General features: G+C 46.3%; 1 protein-coding gene and 2 pseudogenes across 2 annotated transcripts in view; 2 read left to right on the top strand and 1 right to left on the bottom strand.

Annotated features, from left to right (window-relative positions):
- The window catches only part of NR5A1 (nuclear receptor subfamily 5 group A member 1), a 249,978-nt gene that overhangs the window by 205,723 nt on the left and 25,855 nt on the right, over positions 1-18,400 (top strand). The gene's annotated exons all lie outside the window — the stretch shown is intronic.
- LOC134952874 (5S ribosomal RNA) lies at positions 1,924-2,043 on the bottom strand (annotated as a pseudogene).
- LOC134950227 (5S ribosomal RNA) lies at positions 9,732-9,850 on the top strand (annotated as a pseudogene).

Genomic DNA, 18,400 nt, shown 5'->3' with positions numbered 1-18,400 from the left:
TTACCGCGGCTGCGTTTGACGGCATGGCGGTTTGAACCCCGGATCCTAAGGAAAAAAGGCATTCCGGAAGAGGTCATTCCTACCCTGGTCAAAGCAAGGAAGGAGGTGACCGCACAACATTATCACCACATGTGGCGAAAATATGTTGCGTGGTGTGAGGCCAGGAAGGCCCCACGAAGAAATTTCAACTCGGTCGATTCCTGCATTTCCTGCAAACAGGAGTGTCTATGGGCCTCAAATTGGGGTCCATTAAGGTTCAAATTTCGGCCCTGTCGATTTTCTTCCAGAAAGAATTGGCTTCAGTTCCTGAAGTCCAGAAGTTTGTCAAGGGAGTACTGCATATACAACCCCCTTTTGTGCCTCCAGTGGCACTGTGGGATCTCAATGTAGTTCTGGGATTCCTCAAATCACATTGGTTTAAACCGCTCAAATCTGTGGATTTGAAATATCTCACATGGAAAGTGACCATGATGTTGGCCCTGGCCTCGGCCAGGCGAGTGTCAGAATTGGCGGCTTTGTCTCACAAAAGCCCATATCTGATTGTCCATTCGGACAGGGCAGAGCTGCGGACTCGTCCCCAGTTTCTCCTTAAGGTGGTGTCAGCGTTTCACCTGAACCAGCTTATTGTGGTACCTGCGGCTACTAGGGACTTGGAGGACTCCAAGTTGCTAGATGTTGTCAGGGCCCTGAAAATATAGGTTCCAGGACGGCTGGAGTCAGGAAAACTGACTTGCTGTTATCCTGTATGCACCCAACAAACTGGGTGCTCTTGCTTCTAAGCAGACGATTGCTAGTTGGATGTGTAGTACAATTCAGCTTGCACATTCTGTGGCAGGCCTGCCACAGCCAAAATATGTAAATGCCCATTCCACAAGGAAGGTGGGCTCATCTTGGGCGGCTGCTCGAGGGGTCTCGGCTTTACAACTTTGCCGAGCTGCTACTTGGTCAGGGGCACACCCTGGCTGAGGAGGACCTGGAGTTCTCTCACTCGGTACTGCAGAGTCATCCGCACTCTCCCGCCCGTTTGGGAGCTTTGGCATAATCCCCATGGTCCTGACGGAGTCCCCAGCATCCACTTAGGACGTCAGAGAAAATAAGAATTTACTTACCGATAATTCTATTTCTCGTAGTCCGTAGTGGATGCTGGGCGCCCATCCCAAGTGCGGATTGTCTGCAATACTTGTACATAGTTATTGTTACAAAAATCGGGTTATTATTGTTGTGAGCCATCTTTTCAGAGGCTCCGCTGTTATCATGCTGTTAACTGGGTTCAGATCACAGGTTGTACAGTGTGATTGATGTGGCTGGTATGAGTCTTACCCGGGATTCAAAATCCTTCCTCATTGTGTACGCTCGTCCGGGCACAGTATCCTAACTGAGGCTTGGAGGAGGGTCATAGGGGGAGGAGCCAGTGCACACCACCTGATCCTAAAGCTTTTACTTTTGTGCCCTGTCTCCTGCGGAGCCGCTATTCCCCATGGTCCTGACGGAGTCCCCAGCATCCACTACGGACTACGAGAAATAGAATTATCGGTAAGTAAATTCTTATTTTTTAATTAGTTGAAATTAAAAAGGATAAGGTATCCTGGAGAACAATCACTATAATTACCAACCGGTACGGTTGGACACTAAAAAACATTAGACATGACTGTTAGATTCTTAATAATCTTCTTATCACATCATAAAACAATTGTATTGATGTAAACTGAAATACCAGTCAATTCATAGGTGCAAATCCCATGTACTGAGTTGACAACCAGCTTGAGTCAGGGGTATCTCTAATAGCTATGGGCTAGGCCGATAGAAACTTGTGCCAATTAGGACCTGCACCCCAAATAGGTGATAGTAAATGAAGAATAGAGAAAGGAAAATAGTGGTGAATCTGCTGTCAGTGTTAGGCACAGAGTATTTTGTGTATCACAAATCCTACTACACTCGGTATTCACAGGAGGTCACCCTTCCATGTGCCTGACCAAGCCCAACACTGCTTAGCTTCCAAGATCAGACGGCATTGGGCGTTGACAGTGTGGTGTGGTAGTAGATAGCTAATTGCGCTCCCCCTCTGGGATCACTGATGAGAGTTCACCGAAAATGACTAGAGAAAAAGGATGATATTACACAAATGTTTGTGAATAGATGGATCTGCTGCCAGCGTTAGACAATGGTATGGGCCCTGTACACTGATATGCTTATTGCTACCGATGAATCGCTGGTGAGAGTCCACGAAAAATGGAAAGTGATTGTGGAAAATAGAAAAGATGAAAATGCAGAGAAATTGACGCAATATCAAATGGCACGATTATTAAGAATCTACCAGTCATGTCTAATGTTTTTTAGTGTCCAACCGTACCGGTTGGTAATTATTGTGATGGTTCTCCAGGATACCTTATCCTTTTTAATTTCAACTAATTAAAAATATATTTTTATATTCTCTATCTTTATTCTAACTAAGAGTGCGCCCACAATAGAGCCTTCTTTTCTTGTTTGTACATAGTTTGTTATACTGACTCTGGGTGCACCACCAACTCAGACGTTGATTGGGGTATTTTCCCTTATTGTCAATCTTGGTTTTCTTGTATTTTCAGATTATTCTAAAACTAGTGCAGGATCCCCCTCATACTCTTGTCATTATTACATGCTGATGTACATCAGTTTCTGATCCCTAGCACGGTCAATTTAATACACTTAACCTATTTCCTTTACACTGGTAGGACTCTCTTTTGTCCACCCTGGTATAATTCACCAATATATCACTGGTACTAACAACTGTGGGGCTTGACTAAGACAACGTTCTCTTTGAGAGACGAACTGTTGTCCAAACGTAGAAACCCGAACAACCGGGATGATATTTTCTCGGCTACCTATACTATAGAAGGTACCGCAAAGCATTGGAGATCGGATCTCCTCAAACTTCAAAAAAATATCAGAAATGAGTCCGACTGAATTGGGACATAACAACACTGGAAAATTACCACAAACATAAGCTATCACCAAGGGGTTTGAGACCCAAAGTTTTCCTGTCATTCGCTTTGGCAACAGATAACCTAAAGGCGGAGTGGGAGTCAACTTTGCTCAAATGCTCACAGGATCTAATTTTGATACTGATTAAACATGATAACTTGGTATTAGACCAAGTAGATAAAACAATTGAGGAGCTGGGGAAGAACCTTGAGAGCTGGGAAAAAGATCTGCCCTTCCAAGCGACATTTGAGAAATACTAAAAAGATCTTGATACCTACCAACGAACCATAATTGATCGGAAGTGAAATAAATTCTTTAGGGACAAACAGGATTTTACTCAGGGCAATATCTTCCTATGGAACCAGAATTCCTGGAGAGATCGAGACAGAAGATCTAGAGACGAATATAGTTCATCCGAACCTGAGTCATCCTACAGTGAGGAATACACAGCTGTTACATCTGACCTCAGGAATCCACTTTACAGACATGACATCAGTGAGGACACCGCCTCTTCTTCTTTTTCAGGGAGTGGCCAAAGATCAAAGGCCAAAATAAAAACAAAAGGAAGTCGAGAAGAGGGGGACAGAAACACCGGAAAAAACAATCTGGACTGGGATGTTTCAGCAACCCCACGATATTCGGCACACAGGAACAGGAGGAAGTGAGCGAAACCAATTCAATTAATGACTCCAACTTTCTAATTATATACTTAACGGATAGAGTCTTGACAGAAGGACAAATTGAAGTCCTCAGCAAAGGACTCAGTTTCTCCCCCACACGTCTTTTTAATAGATTTTCTTGGGAATAGGATCTGAGGTTGTTTGGCAGAAAACTCCTTTTGAAAAAATTCTTTGCAAGACAACAGTCATCTGATCTCACTGAAGTCTCGGGACCATCCTTTACAGAGGAGGACCTGGAGATCCTAGAAAGTCTAGAAGTATTACAGTCATAGTCCACAACAGAATCAACATCATCACCCAAGGAGAGACCTATCTGCAAAAATAAATCTTCCTTCCCACCAGACACTAACAGTCCTAAAATTAAGATCTTTTTTGATATGGTGTCCCATGAATTCAATGAGATTAAGACCAGAAATAGGCAGTTCTTTAGTCCCAACAATCTTAAATACACAGAACGACAAGCCCTAAAGTAAATTCAATCCTGGAACGACACAGTGGTCAAACCATCTGATAAAGGTGGCAATATTGTCCGGTGGCCAGTTGAAATGTACGTGTAGGAAGCACATCATCAACTATTGGATCCCACCTGTTATCAGAAACTTCCCCTAAACCCAACAGCAAAATTTCAAAAAGAGTATACCTTAAAGATCAATGAAGCTCTATCCCTAGGAACTATTACTAAACAAGAAGCACAGTATTTTACCATTGCTAACCCAAGAACTCCAATGTTTTATCTTTTACTCAAAGTTCATAATTATATCACAAAGCCACCGAGCAGACCAATTGTCTCAGGCAATGGAGGCCTTTTAGAGCAACCCAGCCGATTTCTTGATCTTCATTTTAGGGAATATGTCCTAACCCTTCCATCTTATTTGAGAGACACTTCAGATCTTCTATGTAAAATACATGGAATCAACTTTGAGGATAACTTCCTTCTGGCCACCCTGGACGTTGAAGCTCTATATATGAGCATAGAACATCAAAAGGGTCTGGAAGCAGCCCAGTATTACTTGGATCGCAATGGTAGGAGTGAGTTCAATACATTCCTATTGGACATTCTGAGTTTTGTTCTACATAGGAACTTCTTTACATTCAATGATCATTTCTTTTTGCAGATTAGGGGCACGGCTATGGGGACAGCCTGTGCGCCCACCTATGCCAATATGTTTTTTGGATGGTGGGAAGAGATCAGTGTCTTCAGTGATATGAATGAGATGTATACCCAACATGTAATGTGTTGGCTACGTTACATTGATGACATCTTTCTAATCTGGGATGGAGATGAGCAACTCTTATTGAATTTCATCAAAACCTTGAACACCAGTCATCTTAACATAAGACTCACGCACACCATCAGTAATGAGAAGGTATCATTCCTAGACCTCAATATATACAAATCCTCAAGTGGACGATTAGCATTTGAGCTATTTCGGAAAGAGACTGCAACGAACAGCATCCTACATCAAACAAGCTCCCATTTTCCACCAACGGTTGAGAATATTCCCAAAGGGGAATATTTGAGATTAAGATGGAACTGTACGGAAGATAAGATCTTCAAACAAAAGAGCCTTGAAGTTACGGAGCGATTAAATAAATGGGGGTATAGCAAACGCTCTCTCAAACGAGCTCAGCGACATGTCTCCCTCATCAAAAGGGAATCCTTGATGTTTAAGAACCTCAAGGACCAATCTGAGCCTGACACCAAGATCAGATTTGTCTGAACTTTCTGCCCGTAATGGAGACTATTGAAGAAGGCGATACAAAAACATCTGCCTATTCTACAACTAGATTCTGATCTTGCCCCTTTGATAGATTCACAACTTCAAATGAGTTGGTGTAGATCCAATAATATCAAGGACCTATTAGTAAAGAGTCACTTTACTCAAACAAAGAAGAAAACCACCAATCTCAAAGGGACATTTCCTTGTGGTCATTGTAAGGCCTATCCCCAGATTCTTAGAACTGAGGTGGTCCAAGACAGGACTGGTCAAGAAATTCCCATTAAACATTTTTTCAATTGTGAGACTGAAGGGGTTGTATACTGCATTACATGCAGTTGCAATCTTAAATACGTGGGGATGACCACCAGAAAGTTTAAAATCAGGATCCTGGAACACATGGACACAATCCGCAATGCAACATCAGATCTGGCTAAGTCCAAAAAATTAACCTCAGTGGCAAGACACTATCATTCAAAACATCAGGGTTCCCGTAGTGAAATGAAGTTTATTGGACTTGACAAAGTACATTTAGGCATCAGAGGAAGGGATTTGAGTAAGGAATTAATGAAAAAAGAAAGCGAATGGACTTTCCGCCTAGTAGGACTGAAACCCACTAGACTCAATGAGTATATAAACTACAGTATTTTTCTTTAGACTCCGACACACCCCAATATTGTATCAATCATTTACCGATGACATAGATGTATTACGCATTTCTCACGCTTACCTGTTCTTTGCATCCTATCACATGCAGTCCACACTTCACATTCCTTCGAGTATTTCACTTTGACACCATTTCAGTTCAGTGTTTCACTAATTTTGTTTTTCTGTCTTTTGCCTTTTCACATTGCCACCCTAATGATCCACATCGGTCTCTTTCCACAGTATCACATCATATCATCATGCAATCAGTTTTAATACACAGTTCAATAGTTTCCTTACCTAGTGCTACACTCATTACACCCCCCTCTTTTTTTCACCCCAACACCAGATAATACATACCCTTTGCACCTAATCCTATTTTACTCAGGCACACACCCATCAGTACCAGGTTATGGTTAGCATTAATTATCATAGATAGATATAAGATCATTAAAACCTAGGCTACAGTCACCATTATATGGTGACTAGTATTAATATAATATTCACTTTCACCCTTTTTTATCCCATAATTTTGATTTCAAGTTCATTTTTTAATGACCATATGCAATATACAGGGGAAAGTGTCCTATCAACCATTTTCTTATATATCCTAGATAAGTAAATATTATACTGTTGACAGTAATTTTCAGTTTGGAACAGTCTCCCTATTTTATCGAACACTCTTTTCTTGACAAGCAAAATCAATACAGGCATGAGACAGGAGAGGAATGTGGTCCAATTCCCGCATGTGCTGTGGATCTCTGTCAGTAGAACTTGTTATGAGCACTGCTCAGTTCATTAGATTTTATATAATTTTAGTGCATGGGTGATTGGCATTCAGTTATGGTTTCCCAACCACCAGGTACATTGTGTCTGTCTGGGTCTATACTTCCCGTATGCTGCAATTGGGCTTTGACAGCTCACAAGCCCAGTCACCTGGCAACCTGATATCAACCCAAAGCAGGAACTCAGCAGGCCGTCCCCCTGTTTTAATAGACCTGTCTTCTATATAATTTTCAGTCCCCCCTCTCCTGGTATCATACACAAATCGAGAAAGGACAACATCCACACATCCTACATGTGGTGTTTTACCAGTGAGTTAAATGAGATAAATAGGATGTTGGTCATCAATCAGATGGAAATTATCTGACTCGAGAATTTGTGATTAACATTTCTAGGGAACAATCCCTCATTTTTTCGCTCGTGAATCAACAACTCTATACCTATTAGTTTAATGTAATGGGTTTTGCATGCATCGTAAGCTCCACCCCGCCACCCCCCTTTTTGGTATCATGCATGGCATGGACCGAGGAGAGGGATCAGCGTAGTTAGGCCTCATAACTTGCCACATACTTCGGCACAATCTTCCCATCAGTGCCACACAGCTAAACCCCCTTCCATGTAATCCGACTGGTTCTCAGTGTTGGGAACAGGGGAGTGACGTGACTCATCGGGTGCTCGGCAACCGGATGCTACGTAACCAGTCAACGCAGCTGGGACGTGATTCATCGGTTGCTGAACAACCAGGTGCTACGTGATTAGCTAACGCTGCTAGGATGGGCGGACTTGAATTAACAGGACACCGTAAATAGCTCCAGGATGGAACGTAAAAGCATCCGGAAGTGACCAAGCCCGCTTCTTTGGGTGAAACGCGTCTTCCTACCCCTGTCCCGCTGTACGGTTTTCTCACCAGCTGGATCTACTCCACCAGACCTCTGCACCTACTTCAGATTACTGGGTAGTGATGTATTATTCAGGTCCACGCTGAGCTATGTGGTCCTACCCACTTATAGGTTACCTTTATGATCATTGGTTATATTATTGGGATTTCTCCTGTTTGCACTAAGAGAACACCACAGCAGGAGTACATAGTGTAATCCCTGATCAGGGGCGTTGGTGCCAGATCATTACCCAATTGTTTACTATATATCTATTTCTTGTTTAGATTTACCCATACAGGTATCAGATTTCTACTAAACAATTATAATAGATATATGCAACAGTAACACTTGTGGTATGAATAGTTACTGTACCTGCTAACCCCAAGGTGTTAATTCTATTTTTCTACAATTTGAATGACAATATTTGAGGGATAGGGCATTTGTACATACCCACTGCATACTTATTTTTCTTTTGACCTATAATAATTTCCACCTAGAGATTGTCCAATTATTCTGTGGTTTTGAATTTGTGAAGGAAGCATAAACACATATGGATGCCGTTTGATATTGTGTCAATTTCTCTGCATTTTCATCTTTTCTATTTTCCACAATCACATTCCATTTTTCGTGGACGCGATTCATCGGTAGCAATAAGCATATCAGTATACAGGGCCCAGTGGTGGAGCTACCGCCAGTGCAAGCAGTGCCTTGCACTAGGGACCACCACTGTCAATGGGCCCAAAGCCAGAACGGCATGTAATGAGTCAAACTGACTCATTACGTGCCGCCTGGCTGCCGCTGTGTGCCGCCGCCGAGGAGAGGAGTGCACCGGTTACAGGAGGGGGGAGGGAGGGAGGGGGAGGAGGGAGCCGCAGCAGCGCTATGTAATTGGTGGAGGTGCTGCTGCTGCTTTCCCTCTCCTTCACCATAGGCTGTCCTCCACCGCTGTGAATGCTGGGATGCACTTCCCAGCATTCACAGTGGTGAGGGCAGCCTATGGTGAAGGAGAGGGAAAGCAGCAGCAGCGCCTCCACCAATTACACTGCGCTGCTGCAGCTCCCTCCTCCACCTCCCTCCTCCTTCTCCCCTGCCCGGGATCTGCAAGAAACTGCACAATGAGCCTGAGCCAGCGGAAACAGTAAGTATATCTATTCTATCTATCTATTTATCTATCTATCTATCTATTTATTCTGTCTGCCTTAATGTGTAAAAAGGGGGACGCTGTTTGCTGTAATGTGTAAAAAAGGTGACGCTGTTTGCCGTAATGTGTAAAAATGGGGACGCTGTCTTCCTTAATGTGTAAAAAAGGGGACGCTGTCTGCCGTTGTGTGTAAAAAGGGGGATGCTGTCTGCCATAATGTGTAAAAAAGGGGATGCTGTCTGCCGTAATGTGTAAAAAAGGGATGCTGTCTGCCGTTATGTGCAAAAAGGGGATGCTGTCTGCCGTAATGTGTAAAAATGGGACGCTGTCTGCCGTAATATGTAAAAATGGAACGCTGTCTGCTGTAATGTGTAAAAAGGGGACGCTGTCTGCCATAATGTGTAAAAGGTTGACGCTGTCTGCCGTATTGTGTAAAAAGGGGAATCTCTCCGCCGTAATGTGTAAAAGGGGCTCTACCTGGTGTAGTGGTGCTACCGTGCAGCGTAATTTGAATAATGGAGACTACTGTGCACCGTTATATGAATTGGTATTATTTTGTGGCCACACCCCTTCCCCACGAAGCCACGGCCCTGTTTTACATAGAGGGGGGGGGGGGGGGGGGGCTCCAAAGCAGTTTCTTGCATACAGTGCTAAAATGTCTAATTACGGCACTGTTGCTAGGTATCCATTTCCCTGGCCCTGAGCAGGTCCCCCTCACCAGATCCTGTCCAGGGGTGGATTTGGATGGGGGGGCCCAAAGCATTTTGTCGCACATGGGCCCACCGCTCGCTTGTTCCGCCACTGAGAGGGCCCATAACGCTGGCAGCAGATCCATCGATTCACAAACATTTGTGTAATATCCTTATCCTCTAGTCATTTTCGTTGAACTCTCATCAGTGATCCCAGAGGGGGAGTGCAATTAGCTATCTACTACCACACCACACTGTCAACGCCCAATGCCGTCTGATCTTGGAAGCTAAGCAGTGTTGGGCTTGGTCAGTACTTGGAAGGGTGACCTCCTGTGAATACCTTGTGTAGTAGGATTTGTGATACACAAAATACTCTGTGCCTAACACTGACAGCAGATTCACCACTATTTTCCTTTCTCTATTCGTCATTTACTATCACCTATTTGGGGTGCAGGTCCTAATTGAAACAAGTTTCTATTGGCTTAGCCCATAGCTATTAGAGATACCCCTGACTCAAGCTGGTTGTCAACTCCATACATGGGATTTGTACCTATGAATTGACTGGTATTTCAGTTTACATCAATACAATTGTTTTATGATGTGATAATACGATTATTAAGAATCTAACAATCATGTCTAATGTTTTTTAGTGTCCAACCGTACCGGTTGGTAATTATTGTGATGGTTCTCCAGGATACCTTATCCTTTTTAATTTCAACTAATTAAAAATATATTTTTATATTTTCTATCTTTATTCTAACTAAGAGTGCGCCCACAATAGAGTCTTCTTTTCTTGTTTGCACATAATTTGTTATACTGACTCTGGGTGCACCACCAACTCAGACGTTGATTGGGGTATTTCCCCTTATTGTCAATCTTGGTTTTCTTGTATTTTCAGATTATTCTAAGACCAGTGCGGGATCCCCCACATACTCTTGTCAAATTGCAGAGAAGCCTGTTAGCAGGCATTAACAAATGTCCCATGTGTACGGTCTTATAAACTAAGTTTACTGTTCCTTTGCTCATTATTACTTGATTGATCTACTGGAAACTGTCTGTGAATGGTGTCTATTACCGGTGACATTTGTGAGTTTGACCGGTGACCGGTAAATTTGTGACTGAAGGGCAGAGGTATTAACCTGGAGATTGGCACCGGCCAATCAGCTCCAATATGCAAATTGACAATTAGGAGCTGACTGGCTGGTGCGTTTATAACCTTGCACTTATCACTGCTTTATCACTTCTTTATCCCTTCTCCAGGCTTGATACATCTGGCCCCGAGTTCCTATTGTAGCTCCCCCCACCTCCAGCATCTGTATCCTATAGAGCAGGACCTGGGACTCGGCATTAGGCATTACTCTCCTAAACCTGCCTCCAGACTCCCGTGAAACTAGTAAATGAGAGTTTGGAGAGGGGTTTAGGAGAGTGAAGCCTAATACTGATTTCCGGGTTCTGCATGACGGCTGTTCTGTATAGAGCGCCACTGCCGATCTCGAATACACTGCCAGCCCATATATTACATACTGTACATCTTCACATGTATGTTTATATGTGCTTAGCGCCCCCCACTGCACTAGGAAGTCGGCGCAAATTCCATTACAGTATCATTAAACTGCAAAGGTTATAACCGAAACATTGACTAAAAGTAGACTAAAATGAAAGTTGAGCCCCCTGACTAAATCTTGACTAAAACAAAAAAAAAAGGCTAATATGTGACTATAAACCAACTACAATTTTAATTAAGCGACTAAGACTAAAACTAAATTGAAAATAAATCCTTGTTAAAATTACCACTGCTATAGAGCTGTATTGCTTGATGAGAACTTGCCGTGAAGAGCGGTGTTCAGGTCCAAATCAACCCAAATACAGAAAATAGAAATAATTATGTTGACATTCTTCTGGTTGAATGCATGTTGAAGTAGAATGTAGGAGTGGGTTAAGGGAGTATTGTAGGGCTTTTAGGTTATGTAATTACAGAATCCATAACAGTACTTAGTACTATAGCTATTTGAGCAACAGCTGCTGTAAAGTAACATCATTTAGGCCTTAGAAGAGTTTAGTTCCTGTAGTTTAGCAGTCTCAAGAGATATGATTTAGTGGAGGTCTAGGGATAGGGGTCTTGCTGGCAACCCTGTGCACCATCTCAATCAGCTTTCCCCAGACTGGTCAGGCATTCAACAGTGTAAGTGTTGTCAGTGAAGGTTTGCTCATGTTCTCACTCTGGGGGTCATTCCGAGTTGATCGTAGCTGTACTAAATTTAGCACAGCTACGATCGTTAACTCAGACATGCGGGGGGGGACCCAGCACAGGGCCCGCCCGCACAAATACAAAAGCATCGCATAGCGGCGATGCCTTTGTATTTGAGGAGTAACTCCCAGCCAGCGCAGCTCCTGCGGCTGACCGGAAGTTGCTCATCGCTTCCGCTGGCCGCAGCGGCTGCGTGACGCGTCACGCAGCTGCCGCGGCCCGCGCCCCCCCAAAGGTCCGGCCACGCCTGCGATGGCCGGACCGCTCCCCCTAAACGGCGGCTTAACACCACCGTTCAGCCCCCTCCCGCCTAGCGACCGCCTCTGTCTCAGAGGTGATCGCTAGGTAACGAACGCTGCCATGCACCGGCGCACTGCGCAGCTCCAACCCGATCGTTGCGCTGCGACAAACTGCAGCGAGCGATCGGGTCGGAATGACCCCTTCTAAGGGGGTAATTCAGATCTGATCGCAGCAGCAAATTTGTTTGCTAATGGGCAAAACCATGTGCACTGCAGGGGGGACAGATATTAACATTTGCAGAGAGAGTTAGATTTGGGTGGGTTACATTGTTTCTGTGCAGGGTAAATACTGGCTGCTTTATTTTTACACTGGAATTTAGATTTCAGTTTGAACACACCCCACACAAATCTAACTCTCCTCTGCACATGTTTTAACCGCCCCCCCCCCCCCCCCCCCCCCCCGCAGTGCACATGCTTTTGCCCATTAGTTAACAAATGTGCTGCTGCGATCAGATCTGAATTAGGGCCCATAATGTTTGTAATCTGGTTGAACTGATATCTGTCATTATCTGACTACTCACAGCTGAGACCGAAGGAGCTTTTGCTGTCTACATTGCAGGATTTGTCTGTGTAACTTTGGAGCACTTTTTAGTTTAATGCAGTGAATATAGTGCCAGTTCCCTGTTCAGCTATTGGGATTTGTTGTTCAACCTGAGCTTGCTCTAAATCTTGTGGGAATACAGGGGTCTATTTATCATTATGGCCTTTCTGTTGCTGCACAAAAAGTGCGTGGTCTCAAAAAGAAAGGGGCGTGGTCACACAATAGTAATAATGCCCACAGTAGTAGCACCCCGTAATACACATAATGCCCACCGTAGTAGCGCTTCTTATACAATGCCCACAGTAGTAGTGCTCCTTATGCAATGTCCACTGTACTCGTAGTGCCCACAGTGGTAGTGTCCCTTATATAGACCCCATAGTAGTGGTGACCCTTATGCAGTGCTGGCAAAAGTAGTACCCCTTATGTCCCCAGGAGTGATGCCCCTTATGAAGTGCCCCCTTTGCAATGCCCTTATTAGTAGGGCCCTCAGTAGTAATGCCCTTAATGGTAATGCCCCAGTGCAGCATTGCCCCCAGTAGTAATGTTGCCTGTAGTAATGCCCCCAGTCATTTAGCACCCAGTAGTTTAGCCCCAGTAGTTATGCCCCCAGTGGTAATGCCCCTGCAGTTATGATCCCAGTAGTTTCCACCCCCCCGCTTTAGTTTAGCTTCCCAGTGGTAATGCCCCCAGTAGTTTAGCCCTCATGTAGTTTACCCATGTAGTTTAGCCCCCAGTAGTAATGCCCCCAGTAGTTTAGCCCCTGTAGTTATGCCCCCAGTAGTTTAGCACCCTGTAGTTTGCCCCCAAGTAGCAATGCCCCTGTAGTTACACCCCCAGTAGTAATGCCCCCTGTAGTTTGCCCCCAGTAGATAGCCCCTTTGTAGTTTGCCCCCAGAAGATTGCCCCCTTGTAGTTTGCCCCCAGTAGCTTGCCCCCTTGTAGCTTGCCTCCAGTAGCTTGCCCCCTTGTAATTGGTCCCCAGTAATAATGTCTCCCAGTAGTTTGCCCCCAGTAGATGCCCCCCAGTAGTAATGCCCCCAGTAGATATGCGCCCCAGGAGTTTTCCCCCAGTAGATGTCCCTCAGTAGTAATGCCCTTCTGTAGTTTGCCCCTTTGTAGTTTGCCCCCAGAAGATTGCCCCCTTGTAGTTTGCCCCCTTGTAGCTTGCCCCCTTGTAGTTTGCCCCCTTGTAGCTTGCCCCAGTAGTTTGCCCCCTTGTAATTGGCCCCTAGTAATAATGTCCCCCAGTAGTTTGCCCCCAGTAGATGTCCCCTAGTAGTAATGCCCCCAGTAGATATGCGCCCCATGAGTTTGCCCCCAGTAGATGCCCCTCAGTAGTAATGCCCCCCAGTCAGGGGCGGATCCAGAAGAAAATGATAGGGGGGCACCATGGAAGGGGCAAGTACATTTGCGTGCGGCTTCGGTGCATGTGAGGTGGCGCTTCTTATACAATGCCCACAGCTGTAGCGCTCATTATGCAATGTCCACTGTACTGGTAGTGCCCCTTATATAGACCCCCAAGTAGTGGTGCCCCTTTTGCAATGCCCGTATTGCCCCCAGTAGTAATGTTGCCTGTAGTAATGCCCCCAGTCATTATGCCCCCAGTGGTAATTCCCCTGCAGTCATGACCCCAGTAGTTTACCCCTGCCCCCTTTAGTTTAGCCTCCCAGTGGTAATGCCCCCAGTAGTTTAGCCATCAGTAGTAATGCCCCCCTGTAGTTTGCCCCATTGTAGAATAGTCCCTGTAGTTATGCCCCCTTGTAGCTTAGCCTTCAGTAGTAATGCCCCCAGTAGTTTGGCCCCTGTAGTTATCCCCCAGTAGTTTGGCCCCTGTAGTTAAGCCCCCCGTAGTTTGGCCCCCCTGTAGTTTAGCTCCCAAGTAGTAATGCCCCTGTAGTTAAGCCGCCAGTAGTAATGCCCCTGTAGTTACGCCGCCAGTAGTTGGCACCTTTGTAGTTGGCCCCCAGTAATAGTCCCCCAGTAGTTTGCCCCCAGTAGATGCCACCCAATAATAATGTCCCCCAGCAGTTTTCCCCCAGTAGATACCCCCCACTAATAATGTCCTCCAGTAGTTTGCCCCCAGTAGTAATGCCCCTTATAAGTTTGCCCCCAATAGATGACCTCCCAGTAGTAATGCCCCCAGTAGATGCCCCCCCAGTAATAATGCCCCCAGTAGATGCCCCCCAGTAAAAATGTCCCCCAGTAGCTCCCCCCAATAGATGACCCCCCAGTAGTAATGCCCCCAGTAGATGCCCCCCAGTAATAATGCCCCAGTAGCTGCCCCCAATAGATGACCCCCCAGTAATAATGCCCCCTACGAGTTTGCCCCAATAGATGACCCCCCTGTAGTAATGCCCCCAGTAGATGGCCCCCAGTAAAAATGTCCCCCAGTAGCTGCCCCCAATAGATGACCCCTCAGTAGTGATGCCCCCAGTAGATGCCCCCCAGTTATAATGCCCCCAGTAGTTTGCCCCCAGTAGTAATGCACCTTGTTGATGCCCCCCAGTAGTAATGTCCCCCGTAGTTTGCCCCCAGGAGATGCCCCCGCTGCATTAAGGAAGAAAAAAACATACTTACCGAGCCCCGTTCCCGCGCCGCTGCAGTCCTCCTCCTCCCTGGGCGTCCGCTCCTCAGCACTATGAGAGAGACGTCATGACTGATGTCTCTCCCATAGCGCACGGCGCACAGTGACAGCGCCGGAAGCCGGAGCTCAGTACTGAGCTCCTGCCTCCGGCTACCGCTGTGCAGGGAGACGAGCGCCCGCTGGTAACACAATCTCAGCGGGCGCCCGTCATCTCCCTGTGCGGCGCCGGGGGAGAACGGGGGAGTGCAGGGGGAGAACGGGGGACGGAGGCCAGAAATGACAGGGGGGCACGGGCCCGAGTGCCCCCCCCTGGATCCGCCACTGCCCCCAGTAGTAATGCCCCCCCATAGTTTCTCCCCAGTAGATGCCCCCCCAGTAGTAATAGCCCCCAGTAGATGCCCCTTAGTAGTAATGCCCCCCCAGTAGATGCCCCTTAGTAGTAATGCCCCTCCCCCAGTAGATGCGCCGCTACAAAGGAAAAAAACAGACAAAACACAGACCATACTCACTAAGCCCCGCTCCGTGTCCAGCCGCTGCAGTCCTCTGGGTGCCCCCTCCTCGGCACTATGGGAGAGACGTCATGACGTCTCTCCTATAGCGCACAGTGACGGCACCGGAAGCCGGAGCTCAGTACTGAGCTCCTGCCTCCGGCTACCGCTGTAATGCGGGAGACGGGTGCCTGCTGGTAACACAATCTCAGCGGGCGCCCGTCATCTCCCTGCAGCGACGGGACACATCGCCGGTTAGGTGAGGCGGAACTGCGTTCCTTCTCCAAGTGGAACTGACGGAACGCAGTTCTGCCCCGTTCCGGCTCAATTTAACCCCTGGTTGGATGATGCAATTATTACCGGGAATGATAGTAAAACAAAAATTGCATGATAAACAAGGATAAGAGTTAGGGTTAGTCTTGCTTAGGAAATTACTCTGAGAAGGCTGTGCATAGTTATTTTGATCTATGTCAAAAGGTACTGCTACCCAGAAGAAAAGGTACTGGCATTCACCCAACGGACAAGTTGATAGAAGATTTACAATACAAGGGGTGTGCAATAAGTTTCCGGGTGCACAAAAAGTATTATATTTACAAAGTGAACATTACATTTTCTTTTATGTTCTAGAGGATACTGGGGTCCACATTAGTTCCATGGGGTATAGATGGGTCCACTAGGAACCATGGGCACTTTAAGAATTTGATAGTGTGGGCTGGCTCCTCCCTCTATGCCCCTCCTACCAGAATCAGTTTAGAAAATGTGCCCGGAGGAGCCAGTCACGCTTAGGGAAGCTACTGAAGAGTTTTCTGCATTTATTTTTCTATTTGTTATTTTCAGGCAGGTATGGTTAGCACCAGACTACCTGCTTCATGGGACTTAGGAGGGGGGGGGGGGAATGGCCCAACCTCCCATAGGGTTAATGGTCCCGTTCCCCGTTGACAGGACACTGAGCTCCTGAGGGAACTATACACAAGCCCCACCACGGCGAACGTACATTCCCGCAGCACGCCGCCACCCCTAACAGAGCCAGAAGTGAGAAGAGTGGTGAGCAGAAAGCCGGTGTCCCGGTTAGAGGGTCGCCAGCATTGATGGCGGCATAAGGGTATGGAGACACAGCGCTGACATGCAGTCTGCAGCTCCAGGTTTCAGAGGCATACTATGTGTGTTCTGCTGTGAGGGGAGAGCTGAAGCCTTAAAGTAAAAAATACCAACACTGCCTGCAGCTTACAGGGGTTGGGACCCACTGTAAAGCACATTATAAACCTCAGCTAGTATAAAAAACCCGGAAGACCGCACGCCATTAAGGTGGAGGGGCTTCACTATGGTCGTCATTTCAAGTTGATCGCAGCCAGCAACTTTTTGCTGCTGCTGCGATCAACTAGTACACGCCTATGGGGGAGTGTATTTTAGCTTAGCAGGGCTGCGATTGCTTGTGCAGCCCTGCTAAGCTAAACTTTTTTTCAAGCAGAACAAGACTAGCCCTATACCTACTTACCCTGTGCGACGATCTCAGCGATGCAGGAGCCGGTTTGACGTCAGACATCCGCCCTCCGTTCTTCTGGACACGCCTGCGTTTTAAAATCCACTCCCCAAAAACGTCTGGAAACGCTGCAGTGACGCCCAGGTCCGCCTTCTTCCTGTCCATCTTGTTTGCGGTCCTCTCTGGATGCATACCTTCATATTCCGATTTGGCTGCCTCATCGGTGTGGCGTTGTCGGCAATTTTCATCCTGGGAGTAGACTTCCTCAGCAGACATGACCTCCACCCAGGAGAGTGGGGCCTTCACCCGGAGGTGTTCGGGTGCTTGACACGTCGGTGGGGTATGCCACAAATCAACATGATGGCCTCTCGTCTCAACAAGAAGCTCAAGCGGTATCGTTCCAGGTCGATAGACCCACAAGCAGTGGCGGTGGACGCTCTGGTGACTCCATGTGTCTACCAGATGGTTTACTTGTTTCCACCACTTCCATTAATCCCAAAAATTCTCAAAAGAATAAAAAGGGAAAAGGATCAAGCAATTCTCATTGCCCCAGACTGGCCAAGAAGGGCCTGGTATGCGGATCTACTGGAGATGCTCCTAGAAGACCCGTGGACTCTACCTCTTCACGAGGACCTTAAACAACAGGGGCCGTTCATCTATCAAGACTTACCACAGCTACGTTTGACGGCATGGAGGTTGAGCGTCAACTTCTAGCAAGGAAAGGGATCCCGGATAGGGTTATTCCAACCCTGATCCAAGCCAGAAAGGGGGTAACGTCTCATCATTACCACAGTATTTGGAAAAAATATGTCTCTTGTTGTTAGAACAGGAAATTTCCTGTGGTGGAATTTCACCTGGGACGTTTTCTGCTTTTTCTGCAGTCAGGTGTGGATGTGGGCTCCATAAAAGTCCAGATGTCAGCCTTATCCATTTTCTTCCACAAACAATTGGCTTCTCTCCCTGAGGTTCAGACATTTTTGAAGGGGGTTCTTCAAATCCAACCACCCTTTATGCCTCCCACGGCACCTTGGGATCTTAACGTTGTGCTGCAGTTCCTGCAATTGGAATGGTTTGAGTCTTTACAGGACATTGACATCAAGTTTCTTACGTGGAAGGCCGCCACACTGTTGGCCTTGGCTTCTGCAAGGCGTGTGTCGGAGCTGGGGGTGTTGTCTCACAAAAACCCGATTTGATTTTTCATGAAGATAGAGCTGAACTTAATTTCTTCCAAAGGTGGTGTCTGCATTTCATATCAACCAACCTTT

The sequence above is a fragment of the Pseudophryne corroboree genome, chromosome 8 (assembly GCF_028390025.1).
Source record: "Pseudophryne corroboree isolate aPseCor3 chromosome 8, aPseCor3.hap2, whole genome shotgun sequence".
Taxonomy (NCBI): Eukaryota; Metazoa; Chordata; class Amphibia; order Anura; family Myobatrachidae; genus Pseudophryne; species Pseudophryne corroboree.
This window is presented reverse-complemented; position numbering and strand designations above follow the sequence as displayed.